Source organism: Canis lupus, chromosome X (assembly GCF_003254725.2).
Source record: "Canis lupus dingo isolate Sandy chromosome X, ASM325472v2, whole genome shotgun sequence".
NCBI lineage: Eukaryota > Metazoa > Chordata > Mammalia > Carnivora > Canidae > Canis > Canis lupus.
In genome coordinates, this window is record NC_064281.1 from 120,326,826 (window position 1) to 120,341,783 (window position 14,958).

General features: G+C 41.2%; 1 pseudogene; it reads right to left on the reverse strand.

The window, feature by feature from the left end:
- Window positions 1-12,865: 12,865 nt before the first annotated feature.
- Window positions 12,866-13,639, reverse strand: LOC112668529 (thioredoxin-like; annotated as a pseudogene).
- Window positions 13,640-14,958: the final 1,319 nt, after the last annotated feature.

Sequence of the window (14,958 nt, forward strand, 5' to 3'; positions counted from 1 at the left end):
TGAAGCCCTTTAGCAGCCTGGTGGCTGAGTGGGGGAAGGTACACACATATGCTTTCCAGTACAGGATATTTGGAAAGTAGGACTACCAGGACAGCAGCTCTGGGCAACCAGGAAGTGAAGCTGAAGGACTGACGAGTGGCTGCAGTCTGATTTCCTGAGTTGTTAGAACTCTCCAGCCCAGGGAGCCACTTATCAGAACAAATGGATTTTCCCAGTGTGATTGAACTCTATACTGAGTGATCAAAGGGAGTGGGGGAAAACCAGGAATCTCTACCGCAGGTGCGGGGAATTCAGAGGAGATGGCATTGGATTTTGCCCAAAGCTTTACAGGGGAGCAAGGATTGGAGCTGATCCATGGAAAATGCCCAGGTTTTCCAGAGTGTGAAAGGGCTGTGTGAGCAAACGTCTCTGGGGACAAGATCTCCCATTTGCATCAAATGCCAAATGTGGTGTAGGAGGAGCATCAGAGGGCCCAGAATAGCTCGGGTCCCATTGGGTTGAGATTTATAGCCTCTGCGCTGGGCCTTACGGGTAAAGCTGGAGTGCTCCACATGGCACCACCCTTACAGTAGCTGTGGTTCAAGGATGTGCAGTGTGGAAGAAGAGGGTCTGTACTTAGGCCCCCCTAGACATTGTCTTCATTCTCTGATATCTTTGGCTAGCATGCTTGATGCTGTAAGTGATGATGAGTTCTGATTTTTTCGTGTGAGTTACATGAGCTTGTCAGCTACAGGGCATGAAAGACAATATTTATTGTGTTGGTGCTGAGCCAGAGTGATGGGTGTGTTTTCTGCTGCTGGAAATATGCCTTCCACTTCATTTTGGGCTAATTACAGGCCTCAGAAACATGCAGACTGAGCCAACTTGCACACCTCAGGGTAGAAGTCTTTCCTCATAAGGCACTATGCCACATTCCACACATCACTCATGTGCACATCCACTATCAAAGAAGGATGAGAGGACCCCAGCTTCCTGAGGGTTCTCAAAGGCCTCGATTGAGCTGGGAGATATGGGAACATGAAGCAGGGATTTCTGAAGTCAGTCTTGTTTTTAGAGTTGTGGGAAGTGGGAAGAAGGGGGAGAGAAAGAGAAATGACTTGTTTTTCACTAGGGATGAAGCATAGGAATCATATTTTAGATCAATGCTTCTGTTATAGGCTAAATTATGTACCTCTAATATTCATATGTTGAGGTCCTTACATCTAGTACCTCAGAATGTGACTATATTTAGAGATATAATCTTGAAAGAGGTGATTAGTTTAAAATGGGGTTGTTAGGGTGGGCCTTAATCCAATCTTATTTGTGTCATTATAGGAAGAAGCAATTAGGACACAAATGCACACAGAAGGAAGACCATGTGAAGACTCAGGGCCATCTATAAGCCAAGGAGATAGGCCTGGAACAGATCCTTCCCTTATGGCCCTCAGAAGGGACCATCCCTACTGACACCTTGATCTTGGACTTCTAGCCTCCAGAACTGAGAGACAATACATTCCTTTTTAAAAGACCATCCAGGGGATCCCTGGGTGGTGCAGCGGTTTAGCGCCTGCCTTTGGCCCAGGGCGCGATCCTGGAGACCCGGGATTGAATCCCACATCGGGCTCCCGGTGCATGGAGCCTGCTTCTCCCTCTGCCTGTGTCTCTGCCTCTCTCTCTCTGTGTGACTATCATAAATAAAAATTAAAAAATAAATAAATAAAAGACCATCCAAAAAAACAAAAAAAATAAAAGACCATCCAGCCTGTGATACTTTGTTACAGCAGTCTGAACAAAGTGATACTTCTTTTCTAGTGTTAGGAAGCATAAAAATTACACCACAGATGACAAAGCTGAAGATTCATGAGCTCACCCCCAGATGCTGTGACTTGGTGAACCTGGGTTGGGACCTACCAATTATGCTTGCTTAAGCATAGCAAATGCTATGGTATGAAACATATGGTCCCTGGGTCACACTTTGAGAACTGGGACCAAGATATTGGACTTAGACTCAAAAGTACTGGACTTGAATCACAGCTCCAAAGCTTAGTCACTCTGTGGTCTTGGCCAAGTGAAGTTGCTTTCTGGGCCTTAGTTTCCTCCCCTGTAGAATGCAGTTAATACTTCCTTTCATGCCTAACCCACAGGGATTCCAATAAGTATGTATGTGAAGGGCAAATTTCTGGTTTCCTATCAGAGGTGATGTTTTAGCCCAGGCTGCCATAATAAAATACCATAGACTGGGCAGCTTAAACAATAGACATTTATTTTCTTACTTCTGGAGACTGGAAGTCTGAGATCAAGGTGCCAGCATTGGTTGGGTTCTGGTGAGAGCTCTCTTTTCAATATGTAGATGGCCACCTTATCTTTGTGTCCTCACATAGGAGACAAAGAGGGAGGAGGAGGGAGAGAGGGAGAGGGGGAGAGAGGGAAAGGGGGAGAGGGGAGGAGGGAGAAAGGGAGAGAGAGAGGGAGAGAGAGAAAGAGAAAGAACTCTTTGGTGTTTCTTCTTATAAGAGTACTAATCCCATTACAGCAGCTCTACGCTTGTGACCTCTCCTAATCCTAAGTATCTCCCTAAGGCCCCGCCTCCAAATGCCATCACATTGAGGGGTTAAGACTTCAACATAGGAATTTTTTGGAGGATACAATTCAGTCCATTGTAGGTGGCAGTGGTATTGATGAGCTTGCAAGTCCAATTTGGACACTATGTATGACTCCCCAGATCTCTGAGACTCAGGGCCTGCATTACAAGTGACTGCACTGTGAAATCAATCTTGAGGCTTTGCTCCCTCTTTGACTCTTCATTGGGATTGTTCAACATTTTTGAGCAGAGGGGCTTTTGTGGCCTGGTAGCCTCAGGACAGGGGATATGAAGATGAGGGTAGGTAAGTAGCCAGGGGACCATTAGATCTTCCTCCTGTGGACAGGCCAAGCTACTAAAACTCTTCTATATGTAACTCAAAGGTGTGGGGTCTCCTTGGACCACCCCTGCTCTGGCACTATGTGTCAGTAGAAAACAATCTCAGCAAATTGATCAGATCTTAAAAAGGAGAAATCCAACTGCAAATGCGTTGACAATTAATGTGGCATTTCACTGAAGCCTTCATGATAGGCAGGAGAGAGACCATGTATCACAAAACAACATTAATTAAATAGTCTCTAAACATCCTAGCTTTTTTTTCCCTGAAAAATCTATTTTCTGTAGTGGCTGCCTCATTCCTCCTCTCTTTTCCCCAACCTTATTCTCCTCAACCCTTCTAGATGCTCAAGCCAGAGTCCATCTCAAGTCTAGGCACAGAGTAAGTTCTCAGCCACAGACTACTGCATGTCTGGGAAAATCTAGGGTCTCTGTCTGCCAGTCTTGCTTCATGAGCTATATTCCCATCTCCTACTCACAGGCTCAACTGGCCATGGGAGTGGTATGTAAGTACAGAGCTCTTCATTGTGGTCTTTTTCATAGTGGAAGCTATTTCTATGCCTCAAGATTCAGTATATTAGCTCCTGTCTGAAGCCAGCTCATTTCTATCTCCTACTTTTGCTATACTTTGAGCATTAACCCACCCAGTATACCCCTATCTCAGAATTCATGGGGTGGCATTATTGGAACATTCTGGGTCAGGGGAAATTTAGCCAATTTTTCATTTTACAGATAGGAGAGTTTTGGCCCCAGAATAGGAGGGAACTTACCCAAGGCTCCACAACAAGGTAAGCAGATAATTACTGTGAAGATGGTGGCTGGTATAATCCAGGGTTTCATAGTCACTTTAGAGGTCCAAAGGTGTTAGGCAGGAGCAGTTAATCTCCCTGCAGACCCACCTTCTAACTTGGGGGACCAGGAACTGGTATGTCTGGAGCACCCTCTGGAAACAACTGAATTTTCCAATGTGTAAGTAGATCAGGCCCCTTCTGATCCATCAGGTTTCCAGTGGGTCTGGATGACTAGCATTCATTCCAGCCTTCCTAGCAAATCCCACCTCCCCTTTCCCCCTTTGTACACTATGTCCCCCCTTATACCATTTCTGGTATTTGCCTAATTTGGTATGGCTCCTTCCCTGTGCCTACCTCTGGCTATCTTTCCATCAAATGTTGTGAGGCAAAGCGAAATCTGGGAAGAAAGAGATGGACATGGCAGGGAGATTTCCATTGCTGAGGTAGCAGGAGAATGAAAGGGGTTTGTTTTGCTGCGGATGTGGGCTTGGCAAGGGAGTTCTGGTTTCCTTAACTGAAGCCATTTCCAAACTCTTGGTTTCCCTCTTATGAACATCTGGCAGTGCTGTGGAATGGAAAAAAGTATGGGTTTAGGAGTCTGGAAAGATGGATTAAGGTTCTGGATTGGCTTCTAGCTCTGAAAGTGGCCTTGGGTATGACCCAGTCCCTGTATGGGTCTCTTTCTTATCTTCCTGGTGGGGAGAGTCAGACAGAGTTCCTGCACAAACTAGGATTGGCAAGCAATAAGAGATAAGAGAGGTAGCATCCAGCCCTGTGCCTTACACACAAAAGTCATACCTGTGTGGGGACCAGCTGCCAATCTGCCAGGCCAGGCTCTTCTAGACTGTGATCAGGAGACAAGAAGAGGGGAACCTCAGGCCTTTCTTCCTGGAGGAATCTTAGGAAGAAGTTACCCAGTTGGTACATTTCTAGTACAATGACATTGAGGTGGCATTGGTATGGTAAAAATAGGCAGAAATCCTGGGGCTTTTTAGGGACACCTGGTGCCAAGGCTAGAGTGACTATGGGAAGAGAGACCCTGCCTCTTGGCTCCCCATTCCATGTATCTTCTTGCTTGCAGATGGACCTCTTTAGCTTAGTGGGGAGGGTAGGGATTGTCACAGCAAGTATCTCACTCTCTACTTCTATAGCGATGTAGCAGCAGGTCTGCCAGGAGGCCTCTGAGGAAGTCCATAGCCCTTCACTGAGCTTTCAGAGAACATTCTTGTTAAAGCCACTGTTACCTTTCCCTCCGTAACTGGTCTCTCTGTGTTATGGACTGCATGTTTTGTCTTTCCAAAATTCCTCTGTTAAAACCCTAACCCTCAATGTGATCACTCCTTTGGGGAGTGATTATGGGATAAAGGTGGAGACCTCATGATAGGGTCAGTGCCCTTACAAGAAGAGACAGAGAGAACTTGCCTCCTCTTTCTCTGCTCTCAACCATATGTGGACACAGCAAGATGTGGCTAAATGTAAACCAGAAAGAGGGCCTTCACCAAAAACTTAACTGTGCTGGCACCATGATCTAGGACTTTCCAGCCTCCAGAACTGTGAGAAATAAATGTCTGTTGTTTGAGCACTCAGTCTATGTTATTTTGTGACAGCAGATAAGCAGACTAAGACACTCTTGCCTTGCCTCTCAATCTTTTCTTTGCTCAGCAACTAGAGTATCTTTTTTCCCACCTTTATTTTTTTATGTTTATTTTTTTTATTGGAGTTCAATTTGCCAGCATATAGTATAATACCCAGTGCTCATCCCGCCAAGTCCCCCCCTTAGTGCCCATCACCCAGTCACCCCATCCCCCCGCCCACCTCCCCTTCCACTACCCCTTGTTCATTTCCCAGAGTTAGGAGTCTCTTTATTGAGGTATTATTGACATATAAAAAATGTCCATATTTTATGTATATAACTTTTTTTAAAAAGATTTTTATTTATTTATTCATGATAGTCACAGAGAGAGAGAGAGAGAGAGGCAGAGACACAGGCAGAGGGAGAAGCGGGCTCCATGCAGGAAGCCCGATGTGGGATTCGATCCCGGTCTCCAGGATCGCGCCCTGGGCCAAAGGCAGGCGCCAAACCGCTGCGCCACCCAGAGATCCCTTATGTATATAACTTTAGTGGCTTTGGAGCTGACACTGAAACTCTCACTACAGTCTGTACCATAAACACATCCATTACTACCAAAAGTTTCCTACTGCATTATTTGTTTATGTATGGTGATAAGAATGCTTAATATAAAGTTTGCCCTCTTAGAAAATTAAGTATACAATACAGTATTGTTAGTTATAGGCACTATGCTGAATAATAGATCTCTAGGTCTTATTCATCTTGTATAACTGAAACTACCTTTTGATAAATAACACTGCTACCCCCAGCCCCTGGAAATCACCATTCTACTCTGTAATTCTATGAATTTGACTATTTTATTCCCCAAATAAGTGGCGTCATGTAGTATTTGCTCTTCTGTGTCTAGTTTATTTCATGTAGTATAATATCCTCCAGGGTCATCCATGTTGCAAATGGCAGAATTTTCTTCTTGTTAAAGGCTGAATAATATCCATAATATATATGTATACACCACATTTTCTTTATCCATTCATCTGTCAGTGGGCATTGAAGGTTGCTTTTCTGTTTTGCTATTTGAACAATGCTACAGTGAATATGAGAGTGCAGCTAACTCTTTGAGATCCTGATTTCAATTCCTTTGATATACCTATAAGTGGAATTGTTGTATCACGTGGTAGTTCTATTTTTATTTTTTTGAGGGGCCTCCATGCTGTTTTCCATGGTGGCTGCATCAATTTATATTTCCATCAACGTGTGCATCCTCACCAACAATTGTTTCTCTATATCCTCACCAATACTTGTCTTCATTTTTTTTTGATAATAGACATCCAGATAGATATGAGGTGATATCTCACTGCAGTTTTGATTTGCATTTCTCTGATGATTAGTGGTGTTAAGTACTTTTTCATGTGTCTGTTGATCATTTGTCTATATTTTTTGGAGAATAAACAAATTCAGTAAAGTTGTAGGATATAAAATCAAAGTGCAAAAATCTGTTATGTTTCTATACACTAACAATGAACCATCTTTTTTTTTTAGTTTATTTTTTTTATTGGTGTTCAATTTACTAACATACAGAATAACCCCCAGTGCCCGTCACCCATTCACTCCCATCTGAAAAGGAAATCAAGAAAACATCCCCTTTTATATTAACATCAAAAACAGTAAAATACGTGGGAATAAACTTGAAAGGAAGTGAAAGACTTGTATGCCTTAAACTACAAAACATTGATGAAAGAATTTTAAAAACACATAAATAAATAGAAAGACACCAATCCATGTTTATGGACTGAAAGAATTAATTTTGCTAAAATATTCATACTACCCAGAATGATATCCAGATTCAATATAATTTCTATCAAAATCCCAATGGCATTTTTTAAAGAAATAGAAAAAATCCTAAAACTCATATAGAACCACAAGAGATCATGAATAGCCAAAGCAATTTTATTTTATTTTATTTTTTAAAAAAGATTTATTTATTTATTCATGAGAGACACAGACTGAGAGGGAGGCAGAGACACAGGCAGAGGGAGAAGCAGGCTCCATGCAGGGAGCCCAATGTGGGACTTGATCCTGGATCCCGGGATCACGGCCGGAGCCGAAGGCAGGTGCCCAACCACTGAGCTACCAAGGCGACCCAGTCAAAGCAATTTTAAATAAGAACAACAGAGCTGGAGGCATCACACTTCCTGAATTCAAATGTTGCAAAGCTATAGTAATTAAAACAGTGAGGTGCTGGAATAAAGACAGACATATAGACTAATGTAATAGAAAAGAAAAAAAAAGCCCAGAAATAAACCCTTGCATACATGGTCAAGTGACTTTCTTTTATTGAAGTATAACTAACATGCAGTGTTATATTAGTTTCAGGTGTACAGTATAATGATCACAGTTCTGTATATTTTTTAGTGCTCATCAAGACAAGTGCACTCTTAATCCCCTTCACCTAATCATTCCTCCCTCTACCCAATCCCCTCTGGCAACCACCAGCTTGTTCTGTATAGTTAAGAGTCTGGTTTTTTTGTTTGTTTGTCTTTTTTTTCTTAGTTTGTTCATTTGTTTTGTTTCTTAAATACCACATATGAGTGAGATCATATGGTATTTGTGTTTATCTGGATGACTTATTTCACTTTACAGTTACTTTCTAGCTCTAACTATGTAATTGAAAATGGCAAGGTTTCATCCTTTTTATGGCTGAGTAATATTCTGGTGAGTGTGTGCGTAGTCAGGTTATTTTTGACAAGGGTGTCAAGAATACACAATGGGGAAAAGATAGTCTAACAATAAATGCTATTGGGGAAACTGGAGAACTATGTGCAAAAGAATAAAACTGGACTCTGACATCATACATAAAAATCAACTCACAATGGATTAAAGACTTGAAACTGTAAAACTCTTAGAAGAAAGCATAGGGAAAAAGCTTATTGACATTGGCCTTGGCAATGGTTATTGACTATAACACCAAAGCATGGGCAATAAAAGCAAAAATAGACAAGTAGGATCACATCAAACTAAATGCTGTATCACAAAGGAAACAATCAAAATGAAAAGGTAACCTACCGAGTGGGAGAAAATATTTGCAAATCATATATCTGATATAGAGTGATTTAAAAATGCAAATCACCTTACTATCCTGCTTTTAATACCTTCCATGGTTGCTTCCTGCAGACAGAATAAAATTCACCCTTTTTATTCTGATCTCCAGGGCCCTGAGTTACCTAGCCTCATCTACTACTCCAACCTCATTTCGTGCCACTCTCTTGTCATTCCCCATATGCCAAACCCATGGGCCTTTCCCTTTTTTTTTCCTTAAACAGATCAAACTCAGTATAGTAGTATAGGGCTTTGGGGCTTACTTTTCTACTTGTTTGAAAAGCTCTACCTCTCAGGTCACTATATGACTGACTCCTTGTTAATTACTCTCAACTCAAATGTTATTTCCTCAGAGAGACCTTCTCTGAACTAGCCAACCTAAAGTAGCTACACATTGCCTTGAGCTTTCTTCCTTATGGCTCATCAGTCTGAGTTATCTCTGTATGTATATTCATTTACTTGCTTATTGTGCATCTTTTTTACTTAAATGTAAGCTCCACAGGGCCAAAACATTGTCTACCTTGACCTTCACTGTATTTCCAGTGCCTGACACTCAGCAGGCACTCAGGAAATGCTTGGGAAGTGAATGAATGAATGATGCATAGAAATTATCCAGGTAATGGTAAGAAAGGCAAACTTATCCAATCCCCCAGGCAGAATTAGGCACTCTGGTCTCTTAGCCCTCATGCTATGATCACATGTTATGATGTACCTGCTACATGGCCACCTCTCTCTACAGATGCTAAACCCCATGAGGGCCAGGATCATTCCTGTCTTATCACTGTATGCTTTGTATCTCAGTATGCCCGGCACACAGGAGGTCCTCAATAATTTTTTGTTGGTTAACCGAATGACTAAATCTATCCTCCTCAATTGATGGAACTTAGATGGAGTGAAACCCAACACATCTATCTTTTACAAATGGAAAAGCTGAGACCCAGGGAGATTTATCCACCATCATGCTGAAGTCAGGCCATAATGCAGGTCTTAGCAGCAGAACTATTTTCCTGTAAATGATTCAAAAGTTGGCTCAACTGAGATGGCTTTTCAAAGGTGAGCAGCGAAGCAAACAGAAGGCTGATCCATCATTTCTGCTTGGAGATGAAGGGAATCTTGTTACAGAGGCAAAGGGCATATTCAATGAAATGCCACATCTTCTAGGACAGGATTAACCTGGACAAGATAGAGGAATAGAGCAGCTTTGTTGAGGCCTGGTATGTATCTGCCAACAGTAATAGGATTCAGGCTATATTTCTACTCTTCCAGTGCATCCTCTTCCCAGAAACCTCAGCCACATGCCCTCATCCTGTAGCAGGTGTTGCTACCAGTTTTTGATGGTCGGAATTACTGGCAAGGTTGATGTTTTTTAAGACAGCCTTGCAGAGTTCTTAAGAAGATATTAAGAAGACAATTTAGAGTCAAACAGATCTAGATTTGAATCCTGTATTTTCTACTTACAAAACTTGACCATGGCCAAGAGATTCATCTCTCTGAATGAACCTCAGTTGCCTTCTCTGTAATTTGGGCATGATAAGAATAGGATTTATTATGCAGGGCTTTGTGAGAATTAGGTAAGATGATGTGAGTACTTGGTAAGCTCTGCAGGTCTGTGTTCATGCTCTTCTTGGATCTTTACATGTCTGCTCTGTTTGTATTTAAATGATTGCTCATGCTCTTTGAGGATAAAACTTTTTATTTCATCTCTGGGGATCACATTTGTGCACAGAACAGAGCAGGGCAAAGAGTGTGTACCAGTGCAGGCTGTGACCCTGTCTGGGATCTAACAGTGAACAGGGATAGGAAGAGCTTTTGTTAACAGGCTGGCACACTTGGGTGTGTAGTTGAAATAGTGGGTACTATGCCTAACTCTAAGGGGACAGGCAAAATAAGCTTCTGTGCAGACAGGATGGTTTGTGATAATGCAGTTTGTCCTCTGGTAGTTACAGTAAATGAAGGCAAGACTAATGCTAGACCCACAGCACTTCCCAGAATACATTCAGAGGTGGCCACATGCAGCTGTTTACCATTACCCCCTGTCCCAGCCTAAGTCAATTCTAAGAGCCTAGCCTACTAGCCACAAACTGAATAGGAAGAGTTGGGCCAGGGAGTCATAGCTCCCTTGTTTTTAGCTGCTGGAAGGAAGTCCTTGGCTTGGTGATCTGAAGTGCAGGCAAGGAAATAGATAAGACTAGAGCAGAGCAGGTTGTGGAGAAAGGGTTGCTTTAGATCGCTGTTGGATTAAAGATCTTGCTTAGCGGGGGAGCCATAAGCAAAGCCTGCTCCTTGGCTGCACCATGAACTATGAGTTACCACCCAACCAACTGGAGTCACTCAAAAAACAAGACTGCAATGGATTCAAAAGCTGCTTATTTTTTTGCTTGAGGTAGACGCAGGACTGACTTTGGAGAAGATACTTATTTCATTGGAAGCATCACTCTGAGCGGCTGTATTGATTATGTCTATAGTAATTATTGATATAAGGTAAATGCCAAACCAGCTCCCAGATTTTTACACCCTCCCCATCTATCACAAGCCCTAGCCACTCTACGGCCATGTCTATGATGAAGTGCAGAGTAAGCTATTCACAGGCGCCATTAAGTTGGTGAGAATATAGTCATCAAATATGGTAATGCCTAATGATTGAATTTAAATTTGGTGCCTGGCAAGACTTTATTCTATTGCTTATCCCTTTTCTCTTCTATCTCTGTCTCCCTTGAATTTTCATTCCTGCCAATCTGCCAGTGACTGTCCCAAACTTCTCTTTTTTAGCACCAAATTTTTGAAAGAAGTAGTCTGTTCTCATTCCTTTCTGAAGTCAGAACAATAAAGTTACCATCATCCCCCCACCCTTACCACTCTACTTGGATGTCCCACAGGCACCTTAAATCCCACATCTAAAATTGATCTCCTGCCCAATTCCAGTGTTCCAGCCTCAGAAATTCTGTATTAGGCCCTCAGTTGGCCAAATTAAAATGTGTCATCCTTCACCTTTCCCTTTGCCTCGTGCCATCTCTCATCCCCTGCTACTTAACATCATTGCTCTCAAGATAAAGACAAAAATGCTTAGTATGGCCTATAAACCTTTGCACATTCTGGCCCCTATCTATCAGTTCCATTGTAGCTTGCACTATATTCACCTCTGATCATGCTACTTAAATCACAATAATTTTATTTTTGTTTCTTGAACACACCATTGCTTCCTTCTCTGTCCTCAAGTCTCCCTCAGACCATACACTTCTCCTTTAGAGACCTTTTAGAAAAATCAATAAACTTAATTTATTAGAACAGTTTTAAGATTTTATTTATTTATTTATGAGAGACACAGAGAAAGGCAGAGACACAGGCAGAGGGAGAAGTAGGTTCCTTGGGGGGAGCCTCATCAGGGCTTGATCCCAGGACCCCAGGATCACACCCTGAGCCAAAGGCAGATGCTCAACCACTGAGCGACCCAGGTGTCCCTCTTAGAACAATTTTAGATTTATAGAAAAGTTGAACAGATAGTACAGAAAGTTCCCACATAACTCCATCCTGCACACAGTTTCCGTATTATTAACATCTTACATTTCAGTGGAATTTTAGTTATAATAATGAATGAAGATGGATACATAATTAACTAAAATATGTAATTTATTCAGGTTTATTTACTTTTTACTCAACATCCTTGTGTTCCAAAATACCACACTATATTTAGGTGTCTAAATAAATGCTTCCATAGGATTTTCCTGTTGGATAGCTTCTCAGACTTCCCTTGTTTTTGGTGACTTTGACAGTTTTGAGGAGGACTCATCCAGTATTTTGTAGAATGCCCCTCTATTGGGATTTGTCTGATGTTTTTCTCATGATTAGACTGGAGTCATGATTTTTCGGAGTAAAAACACAGAAGTAAAATGCCATTTTCATCACATCATATCAAGGCAGCATACTACATGATTTATGACCTTGATCACCTGGCTAAAGTAGTACTTGTTAGGTTTTTACATGGTAAAATGATTCTTCCCCCACCCTGCTTTCCATACTGTCCTCTTTGTAAATAAATCAGTATGTGTAGCCCTCACTTAAGGAGTAGGAGTTATGCTTACCTTCCTTTAGTGTGTAATATCTATATAATTTATTTGTAATTCTTGTATATGAGAGGCTGTCTCTTCTCCTTCATCTATTAACTTATTCAATCATTTATTTATATCGCTGTGGACTCATGAATATTTACTGTATACTTTGGGTTATATTCTAATATTACTTTATTTTGTTGCTGAAGTTATTCCACTTTGGCCATTGGGAAGTCTTTCAGTTGACTCCTGTGTCATTTTGACAGGCTCCATCATAGTGGGATTTTGTTTTGTTTCATTTTTTAGCACTTCTTTTTTTTAAAGGGTAAAATTAATATTTTATGGTCACTTATAATCAGATGGTAGTTTGGTATACATTCTTCATACTTGATCTTTCCTTTTTGTAGATAAACAAAATTATAAGCTTTAAATAGCCAGTGGCTGGTTATGTTTTCAGAGAACATAATTAGATTAATTCATTAATGGTGGCTTCAAGTTTTTCCTTATTAGCTCCAGAAAATTCACCCACCTCTTGTCTCCTTTTTTAAAAATTTGAATTCAATTAGCCCTTTTTTAAAAATTGGAAGGATGGGGCCACTGGATGGCTCAGTTGGTTAAGCATCCAACTCTTGATTTTGGCTCAGGTCATGATCTCAGAATTGTGAAATCAAACCCTGTGATGGGCTCTGTGCTGGGCATCGAGCCTGCTTAATACTCTCTCTCTCTCTCTTTCTCTGCTCTTCCCCCACCCTCTTCTCTCTCCTTCTTTATTTAATTTTATTTTATTTTATTTTAATTTCTTTTATTTATTTGTGATAGTCACAGAGAGAGAGAGAGAATGAGGCAGAGACACAGGCAGAGGGAGAAGCAGGCTCCATGCACTGGGAGCCCGACGTGGGACTCGATCCCGGGTCTCCAGGATCGCGCCCTGGGCCAAAGGCAGGCGCCAAACCGCTGCACCACCCAGGGATCCCTCTCTCCTTCTTTAAAACAAAAAACAAAAAACTGGAAGGTTGGCATGCATTTGACCTCACATTCTGAAGCAACATCCTGACAGTCATCTACACCTACTTCAATGGATACCACAATTGGAATACTTCTCAGAGAGAGAATGAAAGAAAGACTTGATTATTTTGCAAGGCCCACACCACATGGCTGAAAAGTCAACTACAACCAGTTTATCTCCTGCACTGTTCAAGGCTCCCTAAAAAGCATACTTGCTCTCTATCTGCTCCACCATTTTGGCAGCTGGGGACTGACAAGTGATGGTAAGGACTGATGAGAGGGGATCCAAAAATGCCTACTAGCTTACAGAGCATGCAGCCTGCCTTCCCTTTATAGAACTAGCACTTATTTTTTAAATTTATGTATTTATTTTTTTATTTGAATATAGTTGACACACAAACTAATGGTTGCCAGAGGAAAGGGGGCCTAGGGAATGGACGAAATGGGTAAAGAGAAGTGGGAGGTATCCACTTCTAGTTATGAAATGAATAAGCCACAGGAATAAAACACACAGCATAGGGAATATAGTCGATGACATTGTAATAGTGTGTGGTGACAGATGGTAGCTACACCTGTGCTGATCACAGCATAATATATAAACTTGCTGAATCACTATGTTGTACACCTGAAGCTAATGCTTTTGGCACTTTACTTTCTGGTGCTACAAGATACTTGGCTTATCTTATATATTTCCTACCCCAATCCTAGAAGCAACTGTTTCACCAAGGACCTCTTGGTTCTTTTTATTGGAGAAAGGTATTAGAAACCAAGACCTAGGTACTAGATGTGCTTACTGTAGAGCACTTTCATTAGTTGCAAATTTACATCTGTTTGATTATTTAATGAATGTCTTTCTCATCCACAAGATGTTCCAGTACAGTATGGACCGTGTATGTTTTTGCTTCTGTTATGTTCCCAGTGCCAAGCACAGGCTCTGTTACATAATATGCATTTAATAAATACTTCCTAGATGAAAGAGGGTTTATATTTCATGGAAATGTCATCCTTTTGGCCACCCAGGAGAGAAATATCAGAGTAATCTAAGTCTCTTCACTCTTCATATCCAATCATTAAGTCCCAATAATTTCTAGAATACATCTACTAATTTCCACTTTACCACTGCACTGATGCAAGTGAATATTTCCTATCTGTGGACAACCACAATAGCATCCCAAGTGGTATCCATGCTTCTAGTTCAAGCTACACTACATATTGGTAGAAATTAACCAGCTAGTTCTAGAATTTATGTGGGAATGTGAAGAATCTGGAAAACCTGAAGCAATATTGAAAAATATAAGCAAGGTTGGAGGATTAACCTTTACCTAACTTCAAGCCTTTATGTAAAGCTGTATTAATCAAGATAGTGTGTTACTGGCATAAGTATTGACCAATATATCACTGTGACAGAATAAAGATCTCAGAATAGATCCACATTTATATAGTCATTTTATTTTTGACAAAAGTGCCAAAGCAACCTAATGAAAAAGGAAAAATATTTTCAACAAATGGCATTAAACTAACTGTCCATCCATATGAATAAGTGAACTTTGAACC